Source organism: Sus scrofa, chromosome 4 (assembly GCF_054392235.1).
Source record: "Sus scrofa isolate SSC_HxYL_T2T_F1_AM1 chromosome 4, Sscrofa_HxYL_maternal_Yorkshire_Landrace_v2.0, whole genome shotgun sequence".
In the NCBI taxonomy this organism is placed as follows: Eukaryota; Metazoa; Chordata; class Mammalia; order Artiodactyla; family Suidae; genus Sus; species Sus scrofa.
In genome coordinates this window covers 27,043,435-27,061,682 of record NC_139386.1, presented here as the reverse complement: position 1 = coordinate 27,061,682, position 18,248 = coordinate 27,043,435, and the positions used below count along the sequence as shown (strand labels likewise).

General features: G+C 37.8%; 1 long non-coding RNA gene across 1 annotated transcript in view; it reads right to left on the bottom strand.

Annotated features, from left to right (window-relative positions):
• Positions 1-9,095: 9,095 nt before the first annotated feature.
• Positions 9,096-18,248, bottom strand: part of LOC146403733 (uncharacterized) — a 126,750-nt gene continuing 117,597 nt past the window's right edge. The window contains exons 3-4 of the long non-coding RNA XR_014842997.1: positions 11,381-13,329; positions 9,096-11,087 (exon numbers count right to left, since the gene is read on the bottom strand). This is a non-coding gene — a long non-coding RNA (uncharacterized LOC146403733). The remainder of the gene's footprint in view (positions 11,088-11,380; positions 13,330-18,248) is intronic.

Genomic DNA, 18,248 nt, shown 5'->3' with positions numbered 1-18,248 from the left:
TTCACAAACATAAACATATCTAATGTGTTTATCGCAATGTCAAACACATAAATAATGAACAAAATGAAAATATTACTTCTAAAATGTTTTCATGGGAAATTAAGTTTGATCAATAAGAAGGTTCTTTGATTTTTCTCCTTTTTGAATATAGTTTGCAGTTGAGAGAGACATCTTTCAGGTTAACGTGGTCACATGTCCATTTGATGAAATTAATTTCTGCTGAATCCTTTGACAAGAAACATTTGTCATTTCAATATGTGGTCTGATTTATGTGACCTTCTCCACTGAAAAATATAAACTGTATTATTGTGGCTTTGTACTACCCACTATAGAGAAACTATAAGATGTCATTTTCATTTTTTTCATTTCATTACCTCATACTCATAATATCTAGTGACCTATGCCTGGCAGTTTGTGTGAAATACATGCATCAGAAATCAGAACATTAGAAATTTCATGTAACATCAGACCATCTTAGTCACCAGTATATGGAACAAAACAAATTGCATCCTGTCATGTCTGCCAAATATTTTCGTAGAGATGAGAACATTAAGTTAAGCAGTCATGTTTTGTATCTGTATAAAGCAATTTAGGGAGGTGAAACAATTGTCACAAAGTGTTTATGTAAAATGAATTAAAGTGAATGTGTTCAGTAAAATGGTGCAAATCCAGTTCATTTTGAATATACCAACACTTTAAAAATAAAGGTATAATAAGAATTGGTTTCACAACTAAATAGAAGAAAAATTGAAGAAAAATATAATTAAAACAGAGTACACATTTTAAACCTTGTTTTTGATCTAGTATTAATAATTTAACATGTAAAATAATTTATTTTAAATTCCAAATTTCAAAGCGAATTTTAAAAATGAGAAAAGAGGAGTTAGAAGAATTCTAAAGTTTATCACCTTTGGATTTAGCTTCTTATTTAAAAAAGACTGTTTTACAGCACATAAGAAGCTACTGCATATAAAATGAATACATTAGAAATAATCTTTGAAGTTCATGGTCATGTCTGAACATTGATTTTATTGACTGATTCAAGAATGCGTCACTGAAAAGTTGAGTATCTTCTATGTGCTAATAATAATCTCTACTAGTGTGTGTTTGCCTATATGCATACCATATTGGTATATGTTAGCTTATATATACAAGTATACATACAAACACAAATATACATGCACACACTTTATTTTTTTATAATTTACCTGGTGTTCAAACAAACTTTCTATAGCCAGGAAAAATATCAGAAGGAAAAATAAGTTAGGCTGTGGCAGATTTAAAGTGCTACTCCAACCATATGCAAAATTGTTATATATAACATACGACATTATGTTTCCTGAATTCCCCTTAATCTCACCTATCATTGAAATCATCTGACCATTGACCATTTTGAATTATGGTACTAATTGTTTTCACATGTTCTTAAAACTTTCCCATATGCTCTCTTTGATATCAACACTACAGTCTTAGGTGAGACTGATGTATTTTCATTTTCTACTATTCTTCATTCCCTATGGCTGAAATTCACGGTAGCATGCCCTTCCCAGGCCTTGGGAATAAGATATATAACCCAGACCTGTGGCTGTAAATCACAATGATCTTCCCTTCCTAGATCATAGCGGTAAGGTCATGTCAATCAAGTAGATAACTTATCCTCTTGGCCACACTACTGGGGCTCAGAATCGGGCATGTTAATCAAGCTTGTCCATTGAGAAAATTTCAATGTTTGATGTATAATAGCTGAGAAAGATACACTATTCAAGGCTGCTAATTCTTTAAGCCCTTGGAATGTTTCTTGGGTTGCAAACAGTTGTCATTCTTCCCAGGTGTTGAGAATCTTTTAGAGAATAAACTCAAACAGACTTTATTTATTAAAGGCAAATAGACATATGAACAAGACAGAGAAAAAGGCGCTGCTACCTTCCTTTGAACTATTCGATCTAAGTATGATGCTAGTTATATTCATATGATACAATAATGATAAAAAATAATTTCCCTGTTGTTTCCTGTTGAAGTACAAACAAGTTATTAAAAGCCAACTGCATTTTACTCCACGAATTTAAAAAGACCTAAGACATTTAAATGTTTTATGATCATTTGCTGTGTAATCCTTGTCATGTAAATTTAGGGGATGAATTAAATAAGGAATGAGATAGGTGGGAAAGCTAATGAAGGTTAACAATTTTAATTTACAACAAACTAGAAATTGTATGATTTTGGCAAACAGTAGGTCAAATAAAAATATAGGGTGATTGCTAATCATAGATTTAAATGCTTAATATATTCATTAAAATTAAAAGTTATTATCATTGTCATCCTAATAATAATGATGATGGTGATAATAATAGATATGTTTAAATCAGTCTAAAATAAATGCTTTTTTAGGCATTCCCTGGTGGCTTACCAGGTTAAGCCTCTGTTATTGTCACTGCTGTGGCACAGGTTCAATCCCTGGCCTGGGAATTCCTGTATGCCACAGGCACAATCCCGAAAAATCCTTTCTAAATGTGAAAAAATGTCAAGAGCACATTTGTGTTGCTAGTCTCTTGATTTATTTGCATCTGCTTTCACTGTCTTCCTAACGTGTGTGTGTGTGTATACACACACATATATATGTGCATGTATGTACATGTGTATGTGTTGTATATAAATATATATACACACATATATACATGTATGTACACAATTCAAAACAAATAATTTTATATCAGATTTTTAATGACAATACAATCCTTCACAACTAATATTATGTTTATCTCCTCCATAAAACTGATCATTCCCACTTAATTTGCAATCAATTTTTGCCTTCTCTTCATTATAGATTACCTCATGGGAGCCATTACCCTCTAGCTTGTGGTTTAATTAGCAAGGGATGCACAAGTAACAAAGTCTGGAGGATAGGAAGGAAAATATACTGGGATGTATTTTCACTTTGGGGCTTAGTGGTAGACTTCCTGTGTTCCCCCTTCCATGGTTCCAAATGCGCTTGCATCCAGAGACACCATTTTTCTATTATTCCTATTATCTTTCCAGGCTTAGGAAGGAAAGGGCTTCTGGCTAAAGGTCATCCTCAGTTTATTCAATATCATGTGTATTTTCTCTTCACCCTTTCCACAACTCTGTAAATAACAGATTCATTAAATTATCTTTATAGGCCATGATTTTCTTTTCTGAGGAGATGTTCATTGCCTGATGGGAGGGGGAGGGAGTGGGAGGGATCGGGAGCTTGGGCTTATCAGACACAACTTAGAATAGATTTACAAGGAGATCCTGCTGAATAGCATTGAGAACTATGTCTAGATACTCATGTTGCAACAGAACAAAGGGTGGGGGAAAAACTGTAATTGTAATGTATACATGTAAGGATAACCTGACCCCCTTGCTGTACAGTGGGAAAATAAAAAAAAATATTAAAAAAAAATAATCTTTATAATTCTGTTAAAACTGATTAATATAACATTCGGAAGAAATTTTAGTAGTATTACTTATAACAAAATTGACACTACTAATGTTAAATGAGCCATTTATATTTCCTAATGTGTTAGATGTAGAAGCCAATTTTATTTTAGTTAAAATTTTTTTTATTGTTATTCCCCCAATACATTTTTTTCCTACTGTACAGCATGGTGACCCAGTTACACATACATGTATACATTCTTTTTTCTTCCATTATCTTGCTCCATCATAAGTGACTAGACATAATTCTCACTGCTACACAGCAGGATCTCATTGTTAATCCATTCCAAAAGCAATAGTTTGCATCTATTAACCCCAAGCTCCCAATCCATTCCACTCCCTCCCCCTCCCTCTTGGCAACCACAAGTTTATTTTCCAAGTCCATGATTTTCTTTTCTGTGGAAAGGTTCATTTGTGCCATATATTATATTCCAGATATAAGTGATATCATATGGTATTTTTTTTCTCTACAAATATAACGTATATGCCTATGATGTTCTAATCTCCAATGATACCTAGCTAAATAAAAAATGGCCTCTATACTCAGGAGAGAACAGACTGTTGAGAAAATAGTTTCCTACCTGATTGTTACACACTTGAGGTAAGAATACTCAGCAATAAGAGAAATTTCAAAACATCATTATAGTATGGGCAGCAGAATCTATCCAAGTATCATAGTAAGTCACAGTAAGTTTCCTGTAGATGCTGAAATAACTCAAGTTTAAAATTCTGAGGAAATATCTGAATTTGACTTCTGCATCTGCAAAACTGCACTCTCAAAGCAAACTAGGTTTATAATTCTAATTTCAATATTTGTTTAGGAAAATATATCATTCAAAAATGACATGTAGATTCAAATAATATGAGAATCAACATATTGTGGCTTTTTTCCAGGGGAGGGGGGCAAAACTGTTCCCTCCATTGTTATTTACATAAGACCTTGAAAAGATTGCCAAAGTCAAGTAACACAAGAAGAGATGGAATATTATATGACATTAAAATGATTCTGTCAAATATTTAATGATAGAGTAAAACAATCCTGATACGAAGTTAATTTTTTTTTAATATTTTTTTTTTTAATTTTTCCACTGTACAGCAAGGGGGTCAGGTTATCCTTACATGTATACATTACAATTACAGTTTTTCCCCCACCCTTTGTTCTGTTGCAACATGAGTATCTAGACATAGTTCCCAATGCTATTCAGCAGGATCTCCTTGTAAATCTATTCCAGGTTGTGTCTGATAAGTCCAGGCTCCCGATCCCTCCCACTCCCTCCCCCTCCCATCAGGCAACCACAAGTCTCTTCTCCAAGTCCATGATTTTCTTTTCTGAGGAGATGTTCATTTGTGCTGGATATTAGATTCCAGTTATAAGTGATATCATATGGTATTTGTCTTTGTCTTTCTGGCTCATTTCACTCAGTATGAGAGTCTCTAGTTCCATCCATGTTGCTGCAAATGGCATGATGTCATCCTTTTTTATGGCTGAGTAGTATTCGATTGTGTATATATACCACTTCTTCCGAATCCAATCATCTGTCGATGGACATTTGGATTGTTTCCATGTCCTGGCTATTGTGAATAGTGCTGCAATGAACATGCGGGTGCATGTGTCTCTTTTAAGTAGAGCTTTGTCCGGATAGATGCCCAAGAGTGGGATTGCAGGGTCATATGGAAGTTCTATGTATAGATTTCTAAGGTATCTCCAAACTGTTCTCCATAGTGGCTGTATCAGTCTACATTCCCACCAGCAATGCAGGAGGATTCCCTTGTCTCCACAGCCCCTCCAGCACTTGTTATTTGTGCATTTATTAATGATGGCCATTCTGACTGGTGTGAGGTGGTATCTCATGGTAGTTTTGATTTGCATTTCTCTTATAATCAGCGATGTTGAGCATTTTTTCACGTGTTTGTTGGCCATCTGTATATCTTCTTTGGAGAAATGTCTATTCAGGTCTTCTGCCCATTTTTCCATGGATTGATTGGTTTTTTTGCTGTTGAGTTGTATAAGTTGCTTATATATTCTAGAGATTAAGCCCTTGTCAGTTGCATCATTTGAAACTATTTTCTCCCATTCTGAAAGTTGTCTTTTTGTTTTCTTTTTGGTTTCCTTTGCTGTGCAAAAGCTTTTCAGTTTGATGAGGTCCCATGGGTTTATTTTTGCTCTAATTTCTATTGCTTTGGGAGAATGACCTGAGAAAATATTCATGAGGTTGATGTCAGAGAGTGTTTTGCCTATGTTTTCTTCTAGGAGTTTGATGGTGTCCTGTCATATATTTAAGTCTTTCAGCCATTTGGAGTTTATTTTTGTGCATGGTGTGAGGGTGTGTTCTAGTTTCATTGCTTTGCATGCAGCTGTCCAGGTTTCCCAGCAATGCTTGCTGAATAGACTTTCCTTTTCCCATTTTATGTTCTTGCCTCCCTTGTCAAAGATTAATTGACCATAGGTGTCAGGGTTTATTTCCGGATTCTCTATTCTGTTCCATTGGTCTGTCTGTCTGTTTTGGTACCAGTACCACACTGTTTTGATGACTGTGGCTTTGTAGTATTTCTTGAAGTCTGGGAGAGTTATGCCTCCTGCTTGGCTTTTGTTTCTCAGGATTGCTTTGGCGATTCTGGGTCTTTTGTGGTTCCATATAAATGTTTGGATTGTTTGTTCTAGTTCTGTGAAAAATGTCATGGGTAATTTGATAGGGATTGCATTGAATCTGTAGATTGCTTTGGGTAGGATGGCCATTTTCACAATATTGATTTTCCCAATCCAGGAACATGGAATATCTTTCCATTTCTTTACATCTTCTTTGATTTCTTTGATTAAAGTTTTATAGTTCTCGGCATATAGGTCCTTTACCTCTTTGGTCAGGTGTATTCCGAGGTATTTGATTTTGTGAGGTACAATTTTAAAAGGTATCGTATTTTTGTATTCCTTTTCTAATGTTTCATTGCTGGTATACAGAAATGCAACTGACTTCTGAATGTTAATCTTAAATCCTGCTACTTTGCTGAATTTATTAATCAGTTCAAGGAGTTTTGGGGTTGAGTCCTTAAGGTTTTCTAGGTATAGTATCATGTCATCTGCATACAGTGACAGTTTGATCTCTTCTCTTCCTATATGGATGCCTTTGATTTCTTTTGTTTGTCTAATTGCTGTGGCTAAGACTTCCAAAACGATGTTGAAGAGCAGTGGTGAGAGTGGGCATCCCTGTCTTGTTCCAGATTTGAGTGAGAAGGCTTTCAGTTTTTCCCCATTGAGGATTATATTTGCTGTGGGTTTATCATAAATGGCTTTGATTATATTCAGGAATGTTCCCTCTATACCCACTTTGGCGAGGGTCTTGATCATGAATGGATGTTGAACTTTGTCAAATGCTTTTTCTGCGTCTATTGAGATGATCATATGGTTTTTGACTTTTCTTTTGTTAATGTGGTGTATGATGCTGATTGATTTGCGTATGTTGAACCATCCTTGTGAACCTGGGATGAACCCAACCTGGTCATGGTGTATAATTTTTTTGGTATGTTGTCGGATTCGGTTGGCTAAGATTTTGTTGAGAATTTTTGCATCTATATTCATCAATGATATTGGGCGATAGTTTTCTTTTTTGGTGGTATCTCTGTCTGGTTTTGGAATGAGGGTGATGGTGGCCTCATAGAATGTGTTTGGGAGTATTCCTTCTTCTTCAACCTTTTGAAAGAGTTTAAGGAGGATGGGCACCAATTCCTCTTTATATGTTTGATAAAATTCACCTGTGAAGCCATCTGGTCCTGGACTTTTATTTGTAGGGAGTGATTTTATGACCTCTTCAATTTCATTTCTAGTGATCGGTCTGTTCAGTTGGTCTGTTTCTACTTGATTCAGTTTTGGCAGGCTGTAAGATTCTAGAAAATTTTCCATTTCTTCCAGATTGTCAAACTTGTTGCCATACAGTTGTTCATAGTATTCTCTTATGGTTTTTTGTATTTCTGCTGTATCCGTTGTGATTTCTCCTTTTTCATTTATAATTTTGGTTATTTGGGTTCTTTCTCTCCTCTTTTTAGTGAGTCTGGCCAGGGGTTTGTCAATTTTGTTCACCTTTTCAAAGAACCAGCTCTTGGTTTTATTAATTTTCTCTATTGTTTTTTGAGTCTCTATTTTATTGATTTCTTCTTTGATCTTTATAATTTCCTTCCTTCTGCTGACTTTAGGCCTTTTTTGTTCTTCTTTTTCTAATTCGTTTAGGTGGAGGGTTAAGTTGTCCATTTGGGATCTTTCTTCTTTTTTGAGAAAGGCCTGTATTGCTATAAATTTCCCTCTGAGCACTGCTTTCGCAGCATCCCATAGATTTTGAGAGGTTGTGTCTTCATTATCATTTGTTTCAAGGTAGTTTTTAATTTCCTTCTTGATTTCCTCATTGACCCATTGGTTTTTTAGTAGCATGCTGTTGAGTCTCCATGTAGTAGGTTTCTTCTCTTTCCTTTTCCCATGGTTGGTTTCTAATTTCATGGCATTGTGGTCAGAGAAGATACTTGAGATAATTTCTATGCTCCTAAATTTATTGAGATTCGCTTTGTGTCCCAATATGTGGTCGATTCTTGAGAATGTTCCATGAGCATTTGAGAAGAATGGGTATTCTGATTTTTTTGGATGTAGTGTCCTGAAGATATCAATTAAGTCTAACTTTTCTATTGTTTCCTTTAGGATCTCTGTTGCTTTATTGGTTTTCTGTCTAGAGGATCTGTCCATTGATGTGAGGGGGGTATTAAGGTCTCCTACTATGATTGTATTCTCATCAATATCTCCCTTTATGTCTGTTAATATTTGTTGTATGTATCTGGGTGCTCCTATATTTGGGGCATGTATGTTGACGATAGTAACATCCTCTCCTTGGATGGATCCCTTAATCATTAAATAGTGTCCTTCTTTGTCTTTCTTTATGTCTTTTGTTTTAAAGTCTATTTTGTCTGATATGAGTGTTGCGACTCCTGCTTTTCTGTCTTGTCTATTGGCGTAAAATATTTTTCCCCACCCTTTCACTTTCAATCTATATGTATCTTTTGTCCTAAGGTGAGTTTCTTGTAGGCAGCATATTGAAGGTTTTTGCCTTTTTATCCACTCAGCCACTCTGTGTCTTTTGATTGGGGCATTCAGTCCATTGACATTTAAGGTGATAATTGATAGATGATTATTTATTGCCATTTGAACCTCGTGTTCCAGTTGATTCTATGGTTCTCCATTCTTCCTTTCTTTTTTTTTTGGTTGGATGGTCTCCTGTTATTATCTGCTTGAGTGTATTTTTTTTCATTTTTTGCAAATGCAATATTTGGTTTTGGCTTGTGGTTGCCCTGTTTTTTAAGTATGCTAACCCCTTCCCATAATTGTGTGTTTTAGCCTGATGGTCCTGTAAGTTCAAATACTTCATTACTATATTAAAATTAAGAAGAGAGACATACATACAAACAAAAAGGGTTATTTACCTCCTAACATCCCTTGCCCACATTTTATGGTTTTGATGACTCTTTTTTATTTTTTTCTTTTTAATTTTATTTTGTTTGAAGCATGTTCATGATTAAATCTGTATGCTGGCTTATTTGAGTGACTGCTCTCTGATTGTGGTTTCCTCAGTCCTAGTTCTTCCTCTTCTTCTTCTTTTTTTTTTCTTTTCTTTTTTCTTCCCTTTCCTTCCTTTCTTTTTGGTTTAGAGAAGCCCTTTCAATATTTCCTTTAACCTGGGTTTTGTGTTGCTGTATTCTTTAAGTTTTTGTTTGTTGGGAAAAATTTTTATTTCCCCTTCTATTTTAAATGATATTCTTGCTGGATAGAGTATTCTAGGTTGCATATTTTTTCCTTTGAGCACTTTAAATATCTCTTGCCATTCCCTCCTGGCCTGTAGTGTTTCTGTAGAGAAATCAGCTGATATTCTTATGGGGGTTCCCTAGTAGGTAACATTCTGTTTTTCTCTTGCTGCCTTTAGGATCCTCTCTTTATCACTAACTTTTGCCATTTTTATTATGATGTGTCTTGGTGTGGGTCTGTTTGGGTTCAGTTTGTTTGGGGCCCTCTGTGCTTCTTGTATCTTGAATCCAGTATCCTTTAGATTTGGGAAGTTTCCAGCGATAATTTCTTCAAATATATTTTCCATTCCCTTATCTTTTTCTACTCCTTCTGGAATTCCTATTATGGGTAGATTCGCCCTCTTTATATTATCCCATAGGTCTCTTATATTGCTTTCCATTTTTTTGATTCGGTTTTCTGTCTGTTGACCAGATTGAGTGATTTCCATTATTCTATCTTCCATATCACTGATTCGTTCTTCTGCATTATTCATTCTGGTTTTTACTGCCCCTAGTTCAGTTTGCAACTCTGCAAATGAATGTTGTAGTTTTTCTTGGCTCCTCCTTATATTTTCTAGTTCCTTTCTGAGGGTATCTGCATTACTGTTCATATCTTCTCTTAATTCCTTCAGTATTTTCACTATTTCTCTTTTGAACTCCAGGTCTGTCTGACTGCAGAGATCTGTTTCATTGTTGACTGTTTTAGGTGAGTTCTCCTGTTGGTTTGACTGGGGGTGGTTTCTCAGCTTCTTCCTCTTGCTTGTTGTTTTCTTTCTCCTGAGGGAGTTGTACTCTCCGTTATCGGGCAGTGTTTGCCTTGTCACTGCCGTGGAATATTTCCTGAGGGCTGGCATTGTTGGTCAATCTTTTTTGAGGCAGTGTGGCTTTTCTGGAGTGTTGATGGGGCTAACAGTGTTTCTTTGAAGCAAAGGAGGACTTCCTGAGGGCAGACAGGACTGGGAGGTCCACACCACGATGGTAGCAGATTTCACTTGGTCATGCAGAGCTTGATCTGGTGTTTTTAGGCTGTGGGGTTCTTTTGCAGGGGGTTGGCGGTGTTGGGCAGCTACTCCTCAGGAGTGCAGCACCCCCTGGGGGCTGGAGCAGCTATCTGGGTCACTGAGAACCTAAGAGGCTCTTCCCTAGGGCAGCCCAACTCAGAAGGACAGCCTGAGAATGTAGGCGGATCTTTTCACAGTCTGGCCGAGCTTGTTGTAGCTTTTCTGGGCTGCAGGGGCTCTTCCAGGGGGCTGGTGGTGCTGAGCAGTTATTTCATGGGAGTGGGGCATCCCCTGGGGGCTTGGGCGGGTAGCAGGGCCGTTGGAGACCCAAGAGGCTCCTCCCCAGGGCAGCCCAACTCAGAAAAAACGTCTGAGATCTTTTCCCAACTCGGCCAGGCTTCTTGCAGCTTTTCTGGGCTGCAGGGGGTCCTGCCTGGAGCTGGCAGTCCTATGCAGCTGGTCCACTAGAGCATCCCCTGGGGGCTTGAGCAGGTAGCAGGGCCGTTGGAAACCCAAGAGGCTCCTCCCTAGGGCAACCCGACTCAGAAAAACCGTCCGAGAATTATGCCGATCTATTCACAGCCTGGCTAAGCTTGTTCTAGCTTTTCTGGGCTGCAGGCCTTTTCTCGGGGGCTGGTGGTGTTTGGTGCTGCTCTGCGGAAGTGTAGCCCCTCCAAAGGGCAAGCAGGCCTGTGCAAGGACAGCCCCTGTGGTGGTAGGCTTCAGGCAATTGTTGAGGCCAGCTCTCCTGGATGGCAGGCAGCCCCAGGTCCGGTGAGAGCGTAGGGCATGGTGGGGGTGGGGGGAGGGGATGCACTGGGAAGCACAGCTTTCAGCTAGCTAGTGGGTCTGTAAGCTTGCTGTGGTGTGGGGGGTATTCTATGGGGACCCACCCCTTCTTCTCTCCCCTCCCCAGCACGGGCGCAGACCAGGCTCTTTTCCCAGGTTCCCTCTGATGCGGCTTTCCACTTCCCCACTCCTAGAGTCTTGCTCCCTTCCTCTGCGACAGCTTTGTTTTCTAGTCTCCCAGGCAGTCTCTGCCCCGTCAAATGGTTTCTAGACCTCCCAAGCAGTTTCCGCTCTGCCCCCCCCCCCCCCAGCCCGGGGACTAATCTCTGGAGCCGAGGTCTCAGTGCCCAGCCCCCCCTCCAGGCGTCCCCCGGTTCCCTCTCGGGGACTAACCTTCGGCGGCGGGTTTCGGTGCCCAGCCCCAACCCAGGCATCTCAATTTTTGGTGACAGTGCCCGTAGTTCAGATGGTCCGTTGGGTTCTTGATTGGCTTTTCCGTACTCCAACTTACTGCTACACTCTTCTCTGCATCTGGAGATTCCTCCGGTTCGTTTGATCTTTCCCCCGGTAGGTGACTTTCCAGGGTGCGGGATCCCTTTCTCCTCCACAGTTCCCTTTCGGGAGCGCCCGTCCCGCTCGGATTCACCTTCTCTCACTCTCCTCTTTTCTCCCGTTCTGCCCAGTAATGTCACGAACTTCTTGCCGTTATTGGAGTTTAGGTTCCTCTGCCAGCGATTGGTTGCTGTTCTGTGCGAGTCATTTATTCTGTAAATGTGCTTTTTTTGTTGTGTTTGTGGGAGAGGGCGAGCGTGTCCCCCTACTCCTCCGCCATCTTGTCCTCTGAAGTTAATTTTTAAAAATCTCCAAAACAGTATTTCAGTATCTATTTCTCACACACAAAGGAAAAAATAAGAAGAAGGTAAACAAAGCAAGGGATGCTTACTCCATCCCTCATCCTGCCAAACCCAAGAGATACCACACAGAGGAAAGTATGGGAACATTTGAACCAAATAACAAATGTAAAGAAACCATGGGAAATGAGAGGATGGCTGTTAGAAGGAGAACATTCCAATCCAGGGTGAAGAATTGTATACTATGTGGGAGAGATATTTTAGGAGAAAGTTTGTGCCCTCCTACTAACATACTTAAGGACAAACAGCAACACCAGTCCAGGGATATAAGATTTGTTAGAGTTTCAGCACAGCAATGATAGGAGGAGACGAGATGCAAATGAAATCAATGCAGGAAGACTTCCCACCAGTGAGTTCCTTGCTAAACCATGTCCACCACACTGGGAAGCCCGGACAACTTTAATTTTAAGACAATCTCAGTACCCAGAGAAGAAATACACACAAGCATGCTTGGTGAGAAAGTATCAGATACAGGTAAAATAAAAGATGTGGATTTTTGTCCTACTGCTGTATCTTTTCTACCCAATTCTCATTTACTCTTGGGATTTTTCCATCTTCCTGTTTTATCCAACAGCAGTACTACCAAAAGTGCTAAAGAGATGGCAAAACTCAATCATAATTTTTGGATTTCTGTTTTCCCATCTCACTAACAGATAATTAAAGCTATCAGAAAAAAAAAATGTTACTGTATAAAAATAAGCATAGATTGTTTAACATCAAGTAGAGTTTAAAAATAGCTATCACAATGCCCATATATGTGAACCTACTTACAGGTGCTAAAAAAATATGTGCATTCTATTTGCTTGTATTAATTTTAGAGATTTAAGGAAAGATGAACAAACTGAAAATATTTATTAGCTAACACAAAACATTCCCACAATTTCTCGAACTATCAACGCAATTACTTTTAATCCTATATTTTTGAGTAGTAAATAAAGTTTAAAGACACAGAGCATTATTTCTATATGTTTAATCCTTCATTAGTAAGTTTACCAGCAATACCTGTCCCTCTACCCTGTGAAGTGCTTGTTTTGCATTTCTTTTTGCCTGAGAGTCTCCTTCTCAGCAGTGTTTCAGAACTGACAGTTTTGCTTGTGGTGATAAGAGTTTGAGGCCTCAGTAACACGCTGAGTATTCCAGGGTTTCCAAAAAACAAACCAAAGCCCCACACCTTAAAAATCAGTAGAACAGCAAGACTCCGACAAACAGTAAGTAAGGCAGTGAGGTAAAAAAGAATACAGCAGGCAAATTAATCATAATCTATCCTTACCTTTGTAAAAGATTCAGGTTCAGCTATTTTGCATTACAGTTGGCCCTTCCATTAATTGCTGGTTTCTCGTTAAATTCTGGGTGACAACCTGTAAGGAGAAGTGCTGTTTATTAATGAGGTCTAAATATGTGTAAAACTTTTCTAAAACTGTTTCTAAAGCAAGTTTCTAAAATGTCTTGCAATATGCCCAACCGATATGTTTAGAAACAGTTAAATTAGATGGTGAAAACTAATGAAGGATTAAATGGGCCAGCCATTATCTTCCGCAGCAGCTTGTAGATGTAAGTAGTCATGAAGAATTTTTTTTTTTTTTAAGAATCAGGGCATATATATATATGATTTTCTGTGGAGCTAAGAGAGGAAGGATTTTTTTTCCCCACAATGATTAAGTACAATCTAGTTTTCTCAAGCCTCCCCACCTGTGTTTACAGATAGGGATTCATAATAGGATTAAAGAGGATGTCACAGCCTCTTTCTAATAACCTCAGATATAAGAACTGTGGTCTCTCAAAATAATCCTTCTAAATATTTCTGGGGCATCTTACATGTGCTCATGAGCATGGCTTCTCCTGTCAGTCATTGCTACTCTGAAAGGCATGAGCTAAGGACAGCCTTACTCAATAAACGTCTCATCTGCTGAAAGGCTTCAGGGTTTTCAAGATGCCAAAGCTATTTCTTTAATTAAAGAATGAATTAGTTAACTACTCGGTTAATCAAATTGAGATTGTTCTTTCCATTTGGTTATTAAAAATTTATGTACTCTCTACACATTACTTATACCTCATTATACTTTCTGTTCTTTGGGGGTTTATTGTTTTGTTTTGCTTTGTTTTGTTTTTTACTTTCATGCTTCCAGTCTATAGAACTTTAGGAATTTCTATACCAAAAATACATGAAAAGAATTATTTATTTAAAACTTAAGAAATATTAGCAGTGAATATTAACTCATAATTAAGAATAAGTATTCAGAGTTCACAATGTGGCGCAGTGGGTTAAGAACCTGACTGTAGTAGCTCCAGTCACTCCTGAGATGTGGGTTCAATTCCCAGCCTGGCACAGTGGGTTAAGGATCCAGCATTGCCACAGATGTAGCATACATCACAACCGTGGCTGGGATTCAATTCCTGGCCCAGAACTTCCATATTATGCAAGTGTACCTATAAAAAATAAAAACTAAAAAAATAACAAGGAGTTCCCATTGTGGCACAGTGGGAAACGAATCCAATTAGGAACCATGAGGTTGTGGGTTCAATCCCTGTCCTCCCTCAGCAGGTTAAGGATCCAGCTTTGCTGTGAGCTGTGGTGTAGGTCTCAGATGCGGCTCAGATCTGGTGTTGCTGTGGCTCTGGTGTAGGCCAGCAGCAATTGCTCTGATTTGACCCCTAGCCTGGGAATCTCCATATGCCATGGGTGTGTCCCTAAAAAAAGGCAAGAGACACACACACACACAAAAAGTACTCAAAAAGTTTAAACGTATATTTTATTTTAATTATTTTATTTTATTTTTGTCTTTTTGCAATTTCTTGGGCCGCTCTCGCGGCATATGAACATTCCCAGGCTAGGGGCCAGGCTAGGGGTTGATTGGAACTGTAGCCACCGGCCTACGCCAGAGCCACAGCAACTTGGGATCCGAGCCGCATCTGCAACCTACACCACAGCTCACAGCAACGCCAGATCCTTAACCCACTGAGCAAGGGCAGGGATCGAACCCGCAACCTCATGGTTCCTAGTCAGATTCGTTAACCACTGGGCAATGACAGGAACTCCTAAACATATATTTTAAAAAATGCAGTATGCATGCTTCCTGACTTGAAATATTTTGACCCTCTCAATTTCACAATTGATACCTATTTAGTCACAGACCAATCTCCTAGTCTGGCTTTAAGTCTGTGTCTCTTCATGGTTGGTCTATTTACTTCAACTTCCTCCTTCTATGAATACATGTCACAAGGGCCTTATATGAAGCATGAGGTCCAGTGGAGCAGAACAAGTTACAGTCCGGATAACAAACACCATACTGAACTCAGCATCTTTTCTTTCCCTGTCAAAGTTTTTCACTAGGTCATAAACAGTGTGCCCGAACCTCAGTAAATGTTTCTGCCCTGATGTATATCATACTCAGTTATCTATTCTTTCAGTTTGCCAAGCATACCCAAACCCGCCTGATTTTGCTTACATTTGGAATGTACGTCTACCATATCAAACAATTTTATCTTTAATTTCAAAGATCAATTGAGTTGGTGTATTCCTTTTAAAATGATGACTAAAAAGTCCACATAAAATTGGAAGCTACACCCTAATTATATGAACTTCCATTTCAACTAAATGTCATTAAACTATGCAACCCAAAAGAAAAGATTCAGGAAATAATTTACTGGCTCACTCACTTTGGACTTATTACATTTTTGAAATACTAGGGAAATATGTATTAAGATATTCTAATCAATAACTAGAGGCATGAGCTCACACTAGATTTTGATTTCACACTGAATAAGTATAATTGTCTGTAATTCAATCATTCTCCTTCTCTGCATTCTCTAGGGACATTATTATATAGATTAAATCAATCCAAAATGAAAAAAACAAGATCATATTTAAAGAGAAAAACAATCACAAAATAGTAAGGTAAGAGGTTTGGGTGTGATGTGGGCAGTTTCTTGTTTTAGGATATATGGATTTGTGTAATAATTGCTTAGGCTCTTTTTTTTTTATTTAAATTTTTTTTATTACTCAAATAAATTTATCACATCTGTAGTTGTATAGTGATCATAACAATCTGATTTCACAGGATTCCCATCCCATAACCCAAGCACATCCCCCCACCCCAAAAACTGTCTCCTCCAGAGACCAGAAGTTTTTCAATGTCTCTAAGTCAGCATCTGTTGTATAATGATCATAACAATCCGATTTCACAGGATTCCCATCCCATAACCCAAGCACATCCCCCCACCCCAAAAATTGTCTCCTCCAGAGACCAGAAGTTTTTCAATGTCTCTACGTCAGCATCTGTTCTGCAAAGAAGTTCAGTCTGTCCTCCTTTCAGATTCCACATGTCAGTGAAAGCATTTGATGTTGGTATCTCATGGTATGGCTGACTTCACTTAGCATGATAATTTCTAGGTCCATCCATGTTGTTAAAAATGCCGATATTTCATTCCTTTTAATGGCTGAGTAATATTCCATTCTGTATATGTACCACTTTTTCTTGATCCACTCCTCTGTCAATGCACATTTAGGTTGTTTCCATGTCTTAGCTATTGTAAATAGTGCTGCAATGAACATTGGAGTACATGTGTCTATGTGAGTCATGGTTTTCTCTGAATCGATGCCCAGGAGTGGGATTGCTGGATCAAATTAGAGCCATGCTTCAGTGTTGGGTTGTTTCTCTTACTACATTATTTTCCTGTACCAGGTTAAAGAGGTAAATAAAAGATCACTATCTCAAGTCTATAATGGATAGTGATACTGGACACAACAGTTTTCTTAACCCTTCTATACATATGTGTGTGTGTTTGTGTATATGTATGCATGCATATGCATGTATGCATGCATATATTATACATTTTGTATATATACATATATGTGTGTATGTACATATGTGTATGTATATGTATGTGTATACATATGTATGTGTATATGTATATATGTTGGGGGTTTTGTGTGTTTTTTTGGTCCCACCTGCAGCATGCAGAAGTTCCCAGGCCAGAGATCAAACCTGTGCCACAGTAGTGACTCTAGCCAAAGCAGTGATAACACCAAATCCTTAACTTGCTGACCCAACAGGGAATTCCATAAAATATAAAATTTTTGTAACTTTCTGAAACAGATTCATTATGTTTTTGAAACAGTTGAAACAATGTGCAGAAGCTTGACATTCAATTCCCTAAAGGTTTCATAATTCAATAAATTTTCTTACAATTACCAGCAGTATTGACCTGTAAGTTTTTGAAAGAATAAATCACTTGCCCAAAGCAGTATCATGAATGAGTCATATTCAATATCTGACTTAGACAACAAAAGTTATAGCCTCATGACAATGTTCACAGCAAATTTGCACAGACATAAATCAGATGAAAATTGAGATTCAGATTCATTTCTTCATTTGCTTAAAGAGCTTTGTGAGAGAATTCTGATTTTTTTAAATAATGGTTAAGACAGGTAATAACCAAAGTATATTATCTTCAGTTCCTGCATTGTGCTCATTACTTTGTAAATGTGTAACTACTTTCAAGGCATCACACACACTACCATCACTGGCTGGGAGAGAGTAACTGAATAATCAAGCATATTACATAGGTTCAGAAATTTCAATGCTAAAAAATACGTAAAGGGGATCATTTAATATACATTGTAGAAATATCAGCAATAGAATTTTACCCTTTAAGATTAAGTACTTAAAAATGTTTAAACAATTATAAAGATAATGGCAATGTTATATGCATGCATTTTGTTTTGAAGCAAATACTTTTAAATACTGAAAGATAAGGATACTTCTTTTGATAGTACTTTATTGCTACTGTAGCACTTGAAATAGAATTGTTACATTTCTGAATACAAAACATATATTATTTTTCTTTCAGGCTGTGACCAGAGCATCCCAGGCCAGGGACTGAATCAGTGCACAGCTGTAACTACAGCCACAGCAGCTACAGTGCTAGATTCCAACCTGCTGAGTCACTGGGGAAATCCATAAAATATAAAATTTTTGTAACTTTCTGAAATAGATTCACTTTACTTTGCACAGAATTTTCAGTGTGATATGATATTTTTCTGTACACCATTTCCAATGTGTTCATTTGTACACCAATGATATTATCCTGGGTTCAATCATCTTTATAATGAAATACTAATTAATACACAGCATGATGATAGGCAGAATTTTAAGGTGGCTCTCAAGTGCCTTGCCCTTTTGTGTAGATACTCTGCAAAATCCCCAGAAGCTGTGAATATGATGGATTTTACACACGTGATTAGGTTATAAATGACTTTGAGAAAGGAAGATTATGT